The 17,437-nt window shown below is 18.8% G+C and overlaps 1 pseudogene; it reads right to left on the bottom strand.

Moving 5' to 3' along the window:
• Positions 1-1,240: 1,240 nt before the first annotated feature.
• LOC143175847 (cytochrome c oxidase subunit 1 pseudogene) lies at positions 1,241-12,027 on the bottom strand (annotated as a pseudogene).
• Positions 12,028-17,437: the final 5,410 nt, after the last annotated feature.

Genomic DNA, 17,437 nt, shown 5'->3' on the forward strand with positions numbered 1-17,437 from the left:
TAAGTATTATAATAGATAATAATTTTATTTGAATTTAAGATAATTATTTTAGATCTTTTTATATTTATTATTTTATTAATTTTCAATTTAGTTAGAATAGCTTTTTTGACATTCTTTGAACGTAAATTGTTACGTTTAGTTCAATTTCGGGTAGGTCCGAATAAAGTTGGATTTTTAGGGTTTTTTCAACCTTTTAGAGATGCAATTAAATTATTGAGTAAAGAGTTGTTTTTCGTTATAAAAAGAAAGTTTTTAATTTATAAGTTTATACCAATTTTAATATTTTTGTTTTCTATATTAATTTGATTTATTTATCCAATAAATTGTTATATAATTTTTATTGATTATGGAATTTTATTTATGTTAATAATTATTGGTTTAATTGTTTATCCTGTAATGTTAAGAGGTTGAATTTCTAATTCAAATTATTCAATATTAGGTTCTATTCGATCTATTGCTCAATGAGTTTCTTATGAAGTTAGTTTATTTTTAATTTTGTTTTCTTTAATTTTATTAATTGAAGATTTTTCATTATATAATTTTTTAAAGTATCAATTTTATATGTATATATTTATATATATATTTCCTATTTATTTAATATTTTTAATTAGTATATTAGTTGAATTAAATAGTTCACCTTTTGATTTAATTGAAGGTGAATCTGAGTTAGTTTCAGGTTTTAATATTGAATATTTTAGAAGTATATTTACATTAATTTTTATATCTGAGTATTTAAGAATTGTTTTTGTTAGAGTTATTATAGTATAAATTTTTTTTGGTTTATATTTAATAAGTTGAAATTTTGTTTTATTTGTTAATATTCATTTTTTTTTTATTATTTTGATACGTTCAATTTGTCCTCGAATTAGTTATGATCAATTAATAGATTTATGTTGAAAAAAATTTTTATTAATTTCTTTATATTATATTTTATTAAATTTTATATTTAAGGAATTTTTATTAATAATTATTTTTTAAAGTTAATAGATTTAATAAATCTATATTATATTTTCAAAATATATGCTTATTTCAAGCTCATTAACTTAGTTATAATAAATAAGTTTATCTCAAAAATAATTTAAAATTGGAGAAATAAAGAAGTAGGAAAAATAGATAATTGAAAATAATTGTGTTAATTAAATATATGGATATTCAATTAATTGTTTTCCTAGTCATGTTAATATAATAAATGATATAATAAATAATCAAAAATTTATTTTATTTAAATAATAATATTTACATGAATTTATATTAGTTTTATTTAATATTGTTAATGTAATTAAAATTAAAATTGATAATAATAGAAAAATTACACCGCCTAATTTATTTGGGATAGATCGAAGAATAGCGTATGCAAATAAGAAATATCATTCAGGTTTAATATGTTCAGGAGTAACTATAGGATTTGCAAAAGTAAAATTATCAGGATCACTTAGTATACAAGGAAATTTGATTGTAATTGAAAAAAAAGTATTAAAATAATTATATAACCAAATAAATATTTAATAATAAAATAAGGATTAAAAGATAATATGTAAAGTTTTCTTCTTAAGCCTATTGAATTATGAGAAAATCTTAAATGTAAGAAAAATAAATGTAGAATTACTATTAATAAAATAATTATTGGTAAAATAAAATGAAATGAATAGAATCGATTTAGAGTAGCATTATTAATTGAAAATCCTCCTCAAATTCATTGAACTATTATTTGTCCTAAATATGGGATAGCTGATAGTAAATTAGTAATTACGGTTGCTCCTCAAAAAGATATTTGTCCTCAAGGTAATACATATCCTAAGAATTTATAAATTTGTTTTGTTAATTGTGGAAATTTTTATTGTTAAAATTAAAATTAATAATAATAAATTTACTAAATAAAAAGTGATTAAAATATAAGGATATTCAAAGATTTTATAAATATTAATATTTTCATTAATTGAATTAATTATTATTTTATTTTTGTTTAAGTATAAATTTATGATAAAAAATAATAAAAATATATAATTTATGAAGATAAAGTAATTATTTATCTTATTTTTTTTATAAAATAAGTTATTTATTAATCTAACAAAGAATATAAATATAATTAGTATTCTTCTAATGATTGTGATAAAAATTATTATTAAGTATAAAGATTTTTTTGGTATAAAGATATAATTTATTATTATTAAAGTTAGGGTGTATTAAATTAATATTAATATAAGATTTATTGGAGAGAAATTATTTTCTGAAATATTATATAATTTTATTCATATTAATATAATGATTTTAAAAATGATAATTTTAATAAATAGGTTTATTAGCTATAAGAATAAAGTTCTAATTTTAATTTACAAAATTAATATTTTATGTATTCAAATTATATAGCTTAATTTAATTTTATCAAGAAATAGTTTTAAAAAAATTTTAGTTTTGGGAGTTAAAGATATTATTTTAAAATAATTTTTTTGAAATTTGTTAAATAAATTTATTTAATAGATTAATTTTTTTTTTAATTATAAGTGAATTTAATTATATATTATTATTATTTGTAATTATTTTATTAATGATATTAAGATTTAAGAGATTTTTATTAATTTTAATTTGTTTAGAGTTTTTATTAATTTTAATTTTACATTTAGTTTTAATATTATTAAATTTGGATTTAAATGATTGATTATTTTTAATTATTTTAATTATAGGAGTTTGTGAAAGTATAATTGAATTAGGATTAATAATTAGAATAATTTTTTTATTTGGGAATCAAAGTGTAAAAGTATTAAAGTTAATATGATAATTTATATAACTTTTATAATAATTTTATTAATTTTTTTTAATAATAAGCATTTATTAGGAATATTAATATTATTATTTTGTGTAATTCCATTTTTTTGTTTTAATCAATTTGTAGAAAATGGAATAATTAATGAAATATTTAGAATGAATTTATATTCTTACATATTATTATCATTAACATTTTTAATTTTTGGTTTAATTTTTATTTTTTTTTATGTTAAAAATAATGATTTTTTTTATTTTAAAATGTTAATAGTAATATTATTAATTTCTTTAATTTTTGTATTTACTTCAATAAATTTATTAATATTTTATTTTATATTTGAAATTAGATTAGTTCTTATATTTTTTTTATTATAAAATGAGGTTTAGGTGAAATACGAGGATTAGCTTCATTTTATTTATTATTTTATACAATATTTTTTTCTTTACCTTTTTTAATTTTTATTTTGGATTTATGTTATTTTTATAATATTTTAATGATATATTATTTTGAAATATTAAAAATTAAGTATTTGAATATATTTATACTTTTATTTTTTATATATACATTTTTTGTTAAGATTCCTATATTTATATTTCATTCTTGGTTATTAAAAGCTCATGTTGAAGCTCCTGTTATTGGGTCAATAATTTTAGCAGAGATTTTATTAAAATTAGGAATTTATGGTTTAATTCGATTTATGTTAATATTTATAAAAAATTTTATTGAATTTAGTGAAATTATTATATATTTTAGAATTGTTGGATCAATATTAATTAGTATTTTATGTATACGTGAAATTGATATGAAAATTTTAGTAGCTTATCCTTAGAATGATAACATTAATAAATAGTGGAATTAAAGGGTGATACATAATAATAATTTCTCATGGCTTATGTTCATCAGGGTTATTTTTTTTAGTAAATTTATGTTATTTATCAAGAAATAGACGATTAATATTAATAAATAAAGGATTAATAAATTTATATCCTAGAATGTCTTTAATATGATTTTTATTATGTACATCAAATTTATCTGCTCCATTATCATTGAATTCAATTAGTGAAATTTTTTTAATTATAAGTTTAGTTAATTGAAATTTTTTAAATTTATTTATTTTAATAATTTTAATATTTTTTAGATTTTTTTATTCATTAAATTTATTTAGGTATACACAACATGGTGAATTTAATTTTTGTAAAATTAATAAATATAGTTTAATAGATTATTTAATTGTTTTATCTCATTGAATCCCTTTAAATTTATTTATTTTTAATTTATCAATATTTTTATAATTTGATTTTATTAAATTTAAGTAGTTTAAAAAAAATATTGAATTGTGATTTCAAAGATGTAATGTTTACTTTAAATTATTATTATAAGATTTATGGTTTATTTTTTATTTATATTTTTCTTTTCTTTTTTTCGGATTTTATTTATATTTATTTAAAATTATTTATTTTATGGAATGAATAATTGTTGAAATGAATTCTATAAAATTTAGATTTGTTATTTATATTGATTTTATATGTATAATATATTTACGTAGAGTTATTTTAATTACTGGAATTGTTATATTATATAGTGTTGAATATATAGAAGAAGATTTATATATTGAACGTTTTAAATTGTTAGTTTTTATTTTTATAATTTCTATATGTTTAATAATTTTAAGACCTAGAATAATTGGTATTATTTTAGGTTGAGATGGGTTGGGGTTAATTTCTTATTGTTTGGTAATTTATTATCAAAATAAAAATTCTTATAATTCTGGTATATTAACTATTTGTTGTAATCGATTACGGGATGTAGCTTTAATTTTAACTGTTTGTATATTGTCATTTTTTGGTTCATGAAATGTTTTTTTTTATCAGGATTATAAATTAATTTTATTATTTATGTCAATTATAATATTAACAAAAAGTGCACAGTTTCCATTTTCTTTTTGGTTACCTGCAGCTATAACTGCACCTACACCTGTTTCTTCTTTAGTTCATTCTTCTACTTTAGTAACTGCAGGTGTTTATTTATTAATTCGTTATAATAAAATATTTATAGATTTAAATTTTATGAATATTGTTATATTATTAATTTTTAGTTTTACAATATTTATGTCTGGATTAATAGCAAATTTTGAAATAAATTTTAAAAAGATTATTGCTTTATCAACTTTAAGTCAATTAAGTTTTATAATAAGGATTTTATTGTTAGGTAATATTGATTTAGGATTTTTTCATTTAATTTGTCATGCTTTATTTAAGTCTACAATGTTTTTAAGTGTTCGAAGATTTATTCATATAAATTTAGGTATACAAGATTTACGTTTTTTGGGGGAAATTATTATGTTAATCCTTTAAAAAGATTAATATTTATTTTATCAATTTTAAATTTATGTGGATTTCCCTTTCTTACTGGTTTTTTTTCTAAGGATTTAATTATGGAGATATTTTATAATTTTAATTTACTTACTTTTATTATAATTATGTTATATATTTCAATTGTATTTACGATAAGTTATAGTATTCGTTTATTAAATTGGGTATTAATTTATTATGTTAATTATTTTATATATATATATATATATATATATATATATATATATATATATATATATATATGAAGGAGGATTAAAATATATAAGTTATTCTTTTTTTTTATGAGTTTTTTTTAGAATTTTTTATGGTAAATATTTTTATAATATATTTATTTATGAAAATTTTAAGATAACATTAAATGATAAATATATTTTATTATTTATATATTTTTTGTCTTTAATATTTTATTTTGAATTTAAAAGTTTAATTTTTTTAAAAAAAGAATATTTTGAGGTATTTAATTTTATTTTAAGCACATTTTATTCAGAATATTTATTAAAAATTTTTTATATTTGATTTATTAATAAAATATTTAATTTTGAGGTTATATTTGATAAATCTGTAGATAAAGTTTTTATAATAAATTTAAAATTTTTAATTAATTTTATAATTAAAAATGGTATTTTAATTAAAATTTATAAAGAAAGTATTGGTGTTGTAAATATATTATTTTATTATTTTATTATTTTTATATTTTTTTTATTTATACAAATTTTATTATATTTAAATAGCTTAAATTTAGAGTATGATATTGAAAATATAATTGTAATTGTTAAATGTTTAAATATTTATAAATTTTTAAGTAATAAATTTTTTTTATACTGAAAATATAATGTTTTTAATAAACTATATAAATTTAGAAATATAAATGATTTATGTCATTTTGAAATGAATTAGAAGTTCATAGTTTATTATTTCATTAATTGGAATATTTTGTATTCATTTAAATTATTAACATTAATTTACCTCTATTTTGGTTTCAATTAATTGAGATATATTATAAAATTATTTTAAATTGCAATTTTAATGTTATATATTAATTTATTAAATAATATCCTAATTTTTTATATATATATATAGGAATAAGTTTATCCAAATAATTAAGCCGAAATTAATTTGTATTATTTTACTTTATATACATATATATATATATATATATATATATATACATATATATATATATATATATATAATTTTTTTAAATTCATATTTAATAATTAAATGTTCATTCGTATCATAATCTTATAAAAAGAATTATAATAAATATTAAAAACATTAAAATTGTTGAATTTTGTAAGTTATTTAGTGAATTAATAATAGGTAAGATTAAGATAATTTCTATGTCAAAAATTAGAAATATTAAAGTAATGAAAAAAAATTGAATAGAAAATGGTAATTGTGGGGATGTTAATTGGTCGAATCCGCATTCAAATGGTTTAATTTTTTCTCGGTCTTTATTTATTTTTATTGATAAAAATTTATTAATTAAGAAAATTAATATTGGAATAAAAATTAAAAATAATATTATTATTAAAATAAAAAATATTATATAAATTAAATTTTAATTGTAAATTTTTTAATTGGAAATTAAATGTAATTTTATTATACTATTTATATAATTTAATATATTCATCAATAAATTAAAATATATAAAATTAATCAGATTATATCAACAAAATGTCAATATCATGATGCTAGATCAAAATTTAAATGATGAATTATTGAAAAGTGATTTGTTTTTAATCGTAAAGAACAAATAATTAAAAATATGGTTCCAATAATTACATGAATTCCATGGAATCCTGTTGCTATAAAAAAAATTGATCCAAAAATTCTATCATTAAATGTAAAATTAGCTTCTAAATATTCAATATATTGTAGTATTGAAAAATATATTCCTAAATAAATTGTTATATTTAATAATTTTAATGATTTTTTATAATTATTTTTGATTAAATTATGTCTTCATGTAATTGTTATTCCTGAATAAATTAAAATAATTGAGTTTAATAATGGGATATCATATGGATTAAATATATTAATTATTTTTGGAGGTCATAAATTTCCAATTTCTATTGAAGGTGAAATTGATGAATGTAGAAAAGTTTAAAAAAATGAAATAAAGAAAAATAATTCAGAAATAATAAATAGAATTATTCTAAATTTAATTATATTTATGATATTTAAATTATGGAATCCTTGAAATGTTCTTTCTCGAATTAAGTCTCGTCATCATTGATATGATGTTAGTATTAATGTAAATAAATTTAATAAATTAAGAAAGGAAAAATTTAAATTGAATCTAATAATATTATTAAATAATAAGTTTATAAGATTAAATGATCAAATTAATGGTCATTGTCTATTTGTTGTTATATGAAATGGATTATTTTTTGAATTTGTAATTATATTAATTTTCATAAATTTAATTTGTTTCATTAAAATATAATAATGATAAAATTGAAAATACATAAGATTGAATAAATGCTACAGAAATTTGTAGTATTATTAATAAATTTTGAATAATAATTTTTGTTGGGATAAATTTAATTGATAAGTTTGTTATTGAGGAACCTAATAAAGATAATAATAAATGTCCAGCTAATATATTTCCTGATAATCGAATTGCTAAAGTTCATGGTCGAATTAAATTTCTAATTGATTCAATTAATACTATAAATCTTATTAATATTGAGGGTGTATTTATTGGTACAAGGTGAATTAATATATGTTTTCTATTTTTAATTCAACCAAATATTATGAATCTAATTCATATTCTTAAAGATAATCTTAAATTGATTCTTATATGTCTTGTTGGTGTAAATACATAAGGTATTAAACTAATTAGATTTATGTTTATAATTAAGTAAAATAATCTTAAAAATATAATTAAATTATAATGATCAATTTTTTTTGTTAAAATTTTAAATTCATTTAAAATAAAGTTTATTAATATGATTCATTTAAAGTTAAATCGCGAGGGAATAAATCAATAAGATCAATTGAAAATTAAGATAGGTTAAATTATAATAATTCAATTTCAAGAACAGTTATTAGATGTTGAAGGGTCAAAAATTGAGAATATGTTTGTTATCATAATATTTTTATATAGTTATTTATTTATCATTTTTTTTTTTAATTTATTTTTTTATTATTATTTTATTTTAGTTAATAAAATTATTTATTATGAAATGAATTAGTATTGTAATAATAAAGAATAAAATAATAATTAAAATTAAAATTAAAGTTCATTTTATTGGTCTTATTTGAGGAATTAAAGAATTATTTTTAATTATTATCATTAAGAATATTTTTTTATTATATTTAACTTAAAAGGTTAATTCTTTATTTTTAAGATACTTAATGATAATATTAAAGAAATATTTTTATAAAAATAATTTTAAATTGACAATTTAATGTTATAAATTTAACTAATTCTTTTTTATTTATAGATTTAAGTTATTTATTCAATTTGTAAAGTTTTTTAAATTTGTTCTTTCAATAGTAATTGGTATAAATGAATGGTAGGCTCCACAAATTTCTGAATATTGACCGAAATATAATCCTGGTCGTAATGAGATTAAAGATATTTGATTAATTCGTCCTGGTGTTGCATCTATTTTAATTCCTATTGAAGGAATTGTTCATGAATGAATTACATCTATTGATGTTGTTAAAATTCGAATAGGTGTATTAAATGGGATGATTAATCGATTATCAACATCTAATAATCGAAATGAATTTAATTCTAATAGATTAATTATATAAGAATCAATTGAATTATTATTAAATTCTGGGTATTCGTAAGATCAATATCATTGGTGTCCAATTGATTTAATTGAAAAAAAGGTTGGGTTTCATAATTCATCAATAAAGTAAAGTATTTTTAATGATGGAATAGAAATAATTAATAATATAATTATTGGAATAATAGTTCAAATTATTTCTAAATTATGATTTTTAATAAATTTTAAATTAATAAATTTATTTTCTATAATTATACAATTTATGTAAATAATAGATATAGTAATTATTATTAAGATAATTATTGTGAAATTATAAAAATAAATTAGGTTATCTATTAATGGTGAATTTGGGTCTGGAAATGAATATATATTTCAATGAGCAATTTTTAATAAAAATTTATATTTTATTTGTGGTGTTTAAAACCATTGCACTTAAAATCTGCCATATTAAATTAATTTTTAAAAAGAATTATAGGTAATTCATTAAAACAATGTTCAGAAGGGGATAAATTAATTCATTCTAATTGTTAAGGTTTTATTTGGGTACATGTGTACATTTATTGATTGGAACAGTTTATATAGATATAAATTAATATTGAGTTATTATGCTAACAGTTATAAGTAACATTTTTACATAACGATGTTCTTGGCGCGAAAACACTAAACACGTGTTACCCCATACCCAAGCACAAGCGGAAGGGAAGAAGAAACTTATATCTAAATGAGCATCGTCGCTACAACGCCCTCATACATATATTCTATGTTGTTCCCATTCATGGTGGTCACTTTGAATAATCATAAGCTATATTTTCCAACAATTACTTATCTAGCCAGCAATAAGCAAGTTGAATTATATGTCGACTCAGATTGGGCAGCTGATGAAAATGGAAGAAGATCGCGGTCTGGGTACATTGCAATATTAGCAGGGGGGCCAATCAGCTGGGCCTCGAAAAAGCAAAAATCTGTAGCTTTATCAACAATGGAAGCTGAATATATGGCAATGTCAGAGGCTGTGAAAGAGGCTATATATTTAAAAAGATTTTTATCATATACGAAACTCACTAGTTTAATGGTTAATAAAGTAAATATATTTTGAGACAACCAAAGTGCGATTCAACTTAGTAAAAATAACGTATTTCATAATAGAAGTAAACATATAGATATACGCTACCATTATTCAAGGGAGATGCAAGAACGTGGTGAAATAGAATTGAAATATCTTAAAACAGATGAAATGGTTGCTGATATGTTAACTAAGTCGATACCAAAATGTAAAGTAGAAAAATTTATAGATTTGTTAAAAATGCGAAATTAATGTATCGATTAATTACTGTAAGCGAAATTAACTTGAAAGAAATGTATTTAGGGGCACTTTGAAAGGGGGAGTGTTGGAAAATATAGCTTATGATTATTCAAAGTGACCGCCATGAATGGGAACAACATAGAATATATATATATATGAGGGCGTTGTAGCGACAATGCTCATTTAGATATAAGTTTCTTCTTCCCTTCCGCTTGTGCTTGGGTATGGGGTAACACGTGCTTAGTGTTTTCGCGCCAAGAACATCGTTATGTAAAAATGTTACTTATAACTGTTAGCATAATAACTCAATATTAAATTATATCTATATAAACTGTTCCAATCAATAAATGTACGCATGTACCCAAATAAAACCTTAACACTAATGATGAAAAAATGTATTTTATTAGAATTAATCGTTGTTTAATTAAACTTTCAAGTATAATGAAAATAAAAAAAGTTAATCTATTAAATGAGATTAATGATCCAATTGAAGAAATTAAATTTCAGCAATAATATGCATCTGGATAATCAGAATATCGTCGTGGTATTCTTATTAATCCTAAAAAATGTTGAGGAAAAAATGTTAAATTTACACCAATAAATATTATAAAAAAATGAATATTTAATAATTTTTTATTTAATGTTAATATAGTAAAATTTTGATATCAATGGATATTTCTTGAGAAAATTGCAAAGACAGCTCCTATAGATAGAACATAGTGAAAATGACCAATAACATAATATGTATCATGAAGGATAATATCAATTGATGAATTAGATAATATAATTCCTGATAAACCACCAATTGTAAATAATGAAATAAATCCTAAAGATCATAAAATTGATGGATTTAAGAAAATTTGAATTCTGTAGAATGTTGATAGTCATCTAAATACTTTAATTCCTGTTGGAACAGCAATTACTATAGTTGCGGCAGTAAAATATGCTCGAGTATCAACATTTAAACCTACAGTAAATATATGATGTGCTCATACAATAAAACCTAAAAATCCAATGCCTAATATAGCATAGATTATTCTTAAATTTCCAAATGTTTCTTTTTTTCCTCTTTCATTTATGATAATTTGTGAGATTAAACCAAATCCAGGTAGAATTAAAATATATACTTCAGGGTGACCAAAAAATCAAAATAAATGTTGATAAAGAATTGGGTCTCCTCCTGATGGTTCAAAAAATGATGTATTTAAATTTCGATCAGTTAATAGTATTGTGATAGCTCCTGCTAATACAGGTAATGATAAGAGTAATAAAATTGCTGTAATAATAATTGATCAAGGAAATAATGAAATTTGATTATAATTTAATGAAATATTTTTTGAATAATAAATTGTTGTAATAAAATTTATTGCTCCTAAAATTGATGATATACCTGCAATGTGAAATGAAATAATTCCATAATCAACTGATATTGATGTATGAAATGTATTTAATGATAATGGAGGATAAACTGTTCAACCTGTACCTATTCCAGATCCAGAAATTCTTCTAATAATTAATAGTATAATTGAAGGAATTAATAATCAAAAACTTAAATTATTTATTCGTGGAAATGCTATATCTGGAACTCCTAATATTAGTGGAATTAATCAATTTCCAAATCCTCCAACTATAAATGGTATTACTATAAAAAAAAATTATTAAAAATGCATGAGCTGTTACAATAGTATTATATAATTGATCATTATTAATTCATGATCCTGGAGTACTTAATTCTATTCGAATAATTATTCTTATTGATGATCCAAGTATTCCTGATCATATTGCAAAAATAAAGTATAGTATTCCAATATATTTATGGTTTGTTGAATAAAATCATTTTGATATATTAAATATAAAAATTTAAATTTTTAAGATTGATAAAATTATTTATATATTAATCTTTGAAGGATAAGAGTTTATTAATTAACTTACAATCTTTATAAAAAATATCATGCCTGAAATTAAGGGATAAATTGTAAATTTATTTATGAATAGATAATTCTGATATTATTAATTAATAAAATTTTATAATTTAAATAAAAATATTAAATAGCAAATTTAAAAATATTATTATATTAGTAATTAAAATTTTAGTAAAAAAAATATATTATTGAAAAAAAAATAAACAAATAAAATATTTTATTATAAAGAAAATTAAATATTAATTTTTTAAAATTAAATATGTAAGTGTATTTTATTTGAGTATCAGAAAAGTTTAAATTAAAAAAATTTAAATAATTAAATGTTGAAAATACAGATATTATTATAATAAAAAAAATAGTTATTTTAAATATATTTATTTTTATTAAATTTTGTATTATATCAATTTTTATAATAAATGAGGTTATTGGTGGTAACTGACAATATAAAAGAATTAATATTGTTAATTTAAATTTGTTTGATTTATTAAAATATAAATATGATTTTAAATTTATAGAGTTATAAAAATTAAAATAATTTCAGAATATAAAAAGTAAATAAGAAATTGATAAATATATAAAAAAATAATGTAATCAAATTTCATTATTAAAATTAATTTAAAAAATTATTAATGATGAATGAAATATTGATGAATATGAAAATATTAATTTTAGTGAAATTTGAGATATTATAAAAATTGGTGATATTAATAATGTAAAATATAAAGTTCTATAAAAAAAAAATTTTAATTACAAAAATAGTAAATAATTAATATTGGAATAAATTTTATAAATGTTGTAAAATAAAAAATAAGAAAATAATTTATATTTCTTATAATAATATTTGTTCAAAAATGTATTGGTATAATACCTATTTTTATTCAAATAGAGAATATAAAAATTATATAATAAATATTTATTTCTTTATTTATTATAATTATTAAATATGAAAAAATTATTATTAATCCTTAGATAGAAGAAATTAAAAAATATAAAATTCTTCTTTTATTAAAATTTAAAAAACATATAATAGAAATATAAATTAAATTTAAAGTTTCTATAATTAATCATAAATAAAAAAAATTTTTTAAATATAAAGTTAAAATTGGTATATAAGATAAAATTAAAGTTAATATAAAAATTGATTAATTATTTAAATTAATTTATAATTAAATATAAATTTATTAATTATTTAAAAAATAATTTGAATTTTTCATAAATTATTGTAAGTTTAAAAAATTTAAAATTAATATTAGAAAAATTACATTTAATTTTTTAATTAATAAATAATTTATTTAATAAAAAAATTTTAATTGAATTAATAAAATTAAAATTTAGAGATAATTTCAAAAACTTTTATTATTTTATATTTATTTAATTTTTTTAAATTCTTCAAAATTCAAAGATTTAGGTGCAATCACACTTAAATATATTAAAAAAAATATTTAATAAAATTTATTAATAGTTAAATAAAATTGTTAGAGAATAAAATTTGATTTAGTTATAAATTAAACTATAATGATAAATTAAAATTCATATTTAGATTATAATAATCTATTAGAATTTAAATTTAAATAAAATTTTTAGGGAATAAAATTTGATTTAATTATAAATTATAATGATTAATTAAAATTAATATTTAGATTATAGTAATCTATTAAAATTTAAATTTAAATAAAATTTTTAGGGAATAAAATTTGATTAAGTTATAAATTAAATTATAATGACTAATTAAAATTAATATTTAGATTATAGTAATCTATTAAAATTCAAATTTAAATAAAACTTTGAGGGAATAAAATTTGATTTAATTATTAATTATAATGATTAATTAAAATTAATATTTAGATTATAGTAATCTATTAAAATTTAAATTCAAATAAAATTTGTAGGGAATAAAATTTGATTTAAAATTTTTAAGAAAAAAAAATTAGTAATAGTAAAATTTTTACATTAAATATTACATCAAAATAATCCTTTTAATAAGTCATATTACTAATTATATAAAAGAATAATATTCCATTTTTAGGGTTATGAACCTATTAGCTTATTTTATTTAGCTTATTTATATAATTTTAAATTTTATTATATATTTATTTAATTTTTTCTTATTTACTGGTGTTATTAATTAAATTTTTATATTTAAAGGGATTTATTTTATTATATATTTATTTAATTTTTTCTTATTTATTCGTGTTATTAATTAAATTTTTATATTTAAAGGGATTTATTTTATTATATTATATAAAACTATATAAAACTATATAAATGTATTAAAACTACATAAAGCTACATAAAACAATATCAATCAATATAAAACTATATAAAACTATATAAAACTATGTAAGACTATATAAAACTAACAAAACTATATAAAACTAAATAAGACTATATAAAACTATATAAAACTATATAAAACTATATAAAACTATTTAAAACTATATAAAGCTATATAAAACTGTATAGATCTATTAAAACTACATAAAACTACTTAAAACAATATTAATCTATATAAAGCTATATAAAACTATGTAAAACTATATAAAACTGATAAAACTATTTAACACTATGTAAAACTATATAAAGCTATATAAAACTGTATAAATCTATTAAAAATATATTAAACTATTTAAAACGATATAAAACTATATAAATCTATTAAAACTATATAAAACTACATAAAACAATATCAGTCTATATAAAACTATATAAAACTACATAACACAATAGCAGTCTATGTAAAACTATATAACACTACATAACAATATCAATCTATATAAAATTATATAAAACTATATACAACTATATGAAACTATATAAAAATATAAAAAACTAACAAAACTATATAAAACTGTATAAAACTATGTAAAACTATATAAATCTATATAAATCTATTAAAACTATATTAAACTATATAAAACAACATAAAACAATATCAATCCATAGAAAACTATATAAAACTATATAAAACTAAATAAAACTATTTAAAACTATATGAAACTATAGAAAACTATATAGAACCACATAAAACTATATACAACTACACAACACTGTATTAAACTATGTTAAACGAAATAAAACTATGTAAACCTATATAAAACTATATAAAACTAATAGAAATATATAAAACTAATTAAAACTGTATAAAATAGTACACAACTGTATAAAACTATATAAAACTAATAAAAATATATAAAACTAATTAAAACTGTATAAAATAATACAAAACTGTATAAAACTATATAAAATCAGCAGAAGTATATAAAACTGTATAAAACTAATAGAACCATATGAAGCTGAATAAAGCTGTATAAAACTATAAAAAACCATATAAAATTACACAAAACTTCATAATAATACTTTTAACTGCATAACACAATGTAAAAGGTGAAATACAATGAAAAAGAATACAAAACAATGTAAAACCGCCTAAAACTACATAATGCTATAGAAACGTGTATAATACTACATAAAATTGTATAAAATTATATAGAACTGTAATATACTTTACAAAACTGTATAAAACTGTATAAAATTATATAATACTCGCATCACACAGTTCCAGATCACTTCACGGCATTATGGATAATATCAACGAGTGTTCGCATAACACAGATCCAGATCGCCTCTTGGGCCTTACGGCTAATGTGAACGCGTACTAGCATAACCCAAATATAGCTCGCTTCTCGGCCTTCTGGTTATGCTTTGCCATAAGCCCGAGAGGATATCTGCATTTGTGTTATGCGTGCTCACATTGATCTTAGTAATAAGGCCGAGAAGCGTTCTGGATTTGGGTTATTCGATTACAAGTAGATCTTAGCCATAGGGCCGAGAAGCGATCTCGATGTGTGCTATGCGAGTACACTTTGAACTTAACCGCAAGGCCGAGAAGAGATCCGGCTGTGTGTTATTCGAGTACAGTTTGATCTGACCCATAAGGCCGTGAAGCGATCTGGACGTGTGTTATGCGAGTGAAGTTTGATCTTAGCCATAAGGCCGAGAAGCGATATAGATTTGGGTTATACGAGTACACTTTGATCTTAGCCATAAGGCCGAGAAGCGATCTGTATGTGTATTATGCGAGTACTCTTTGAACTTAGCCATAAGGCCTAGAAGCAACCTGGATGTGTGTTATGCGTGTACACTTTGATCTTAGCCATAAGGACGAGAAGCGACCTGGATTTGGGTATGCGAGTACACTTTGATATTAGCCATACGGCCGAGAAGCTATCTGGATGTGTGTTATGCGAGTACACTTTGATCTCATCAATAAGGCCGAGAAGTGTTCTGGATGTGCGTTATGCGAGTACACTTTGATCTTAGTCATACGGACGAGAAGCGATCTGGATGTGTGTTATGCGAGTACACTTTGACCATACCATTAAAGCCCAGAAGCTATATGTCTCGTTGTGATGCCGGTACTTGTTCGCTTCCCGGCCTTATGGCTAAGATCAAAGTGTACTCGCATAACACAGATCCAGGTCGCTTCTCGGCCTTACTGTTACTATCATCATTTCCACGCATAACGCAGATCCATATCTCTTTTGCGCATTATCTATAAAGCTACATAAACCAATGCGAAACTATATCAAACTGTATCAAACAATATAAAAATATATAAGGCTACATAAAGCTATATAAAACTATATACTTCTATATAAAACTATATAAAATTATATAAAACTATATAAGACTATATAAAACTATATAAAACTATATAAAACTATATAAAATTATATAGAACTATATAAAACTATACAAAACTAAATATAACAATATAAAACTATATAAAACTATATTAAATTATAAAAAACTATATAAAACTATACAAAACTATGTAAAACTATATAAACCTGACGAACAGTATATAATGGTATATAAAACTATATAAAAGTATGTGAAACTATGTAAAACTATGTAAAACTATGTAAAGCTATATTAAGCTATATTAAGCTATATAAAACTATATAAAACTATATAAAACTATAGAAAAGTATATAAAACTATATAAGACTATATAAAACTATATAAAACTAATGAAACTCATATAGCAACATAAAGCTATATAAAACTATATAAAACTATATGAAACTGTATAAAACTATACAAAACAATATGAAAGTATAAAAAACTACTAAAACTATATAAAACTATATAAAACTATATAAAACCATATAAATCCATTTAAAACTAATAAAACTGTATAAAACTATATAAAAATATGTAAAACTATATAAAACTATATAAAACTATATAAATTTTATAAAACTATGTAAATCTATATAAAACTGTATAAAACAATATAAAACTATATAAAACTATGTAAAACTATATAA

Source organism: Nomia melanderi, unplaced genomic scaffold (genome assembly GCF_051020985.1).
Source record: "Nomia melanderi isolate GNS246 unplaced genomic scaffold, iyNomMela1 scaffold0227, whole genome shotgun sequence".
NCBI lineage: Eukaryota > Metazoa > Arthropoda > Insecta > Hymenoptera > Halictidae > Nomia > Nomia melanderi.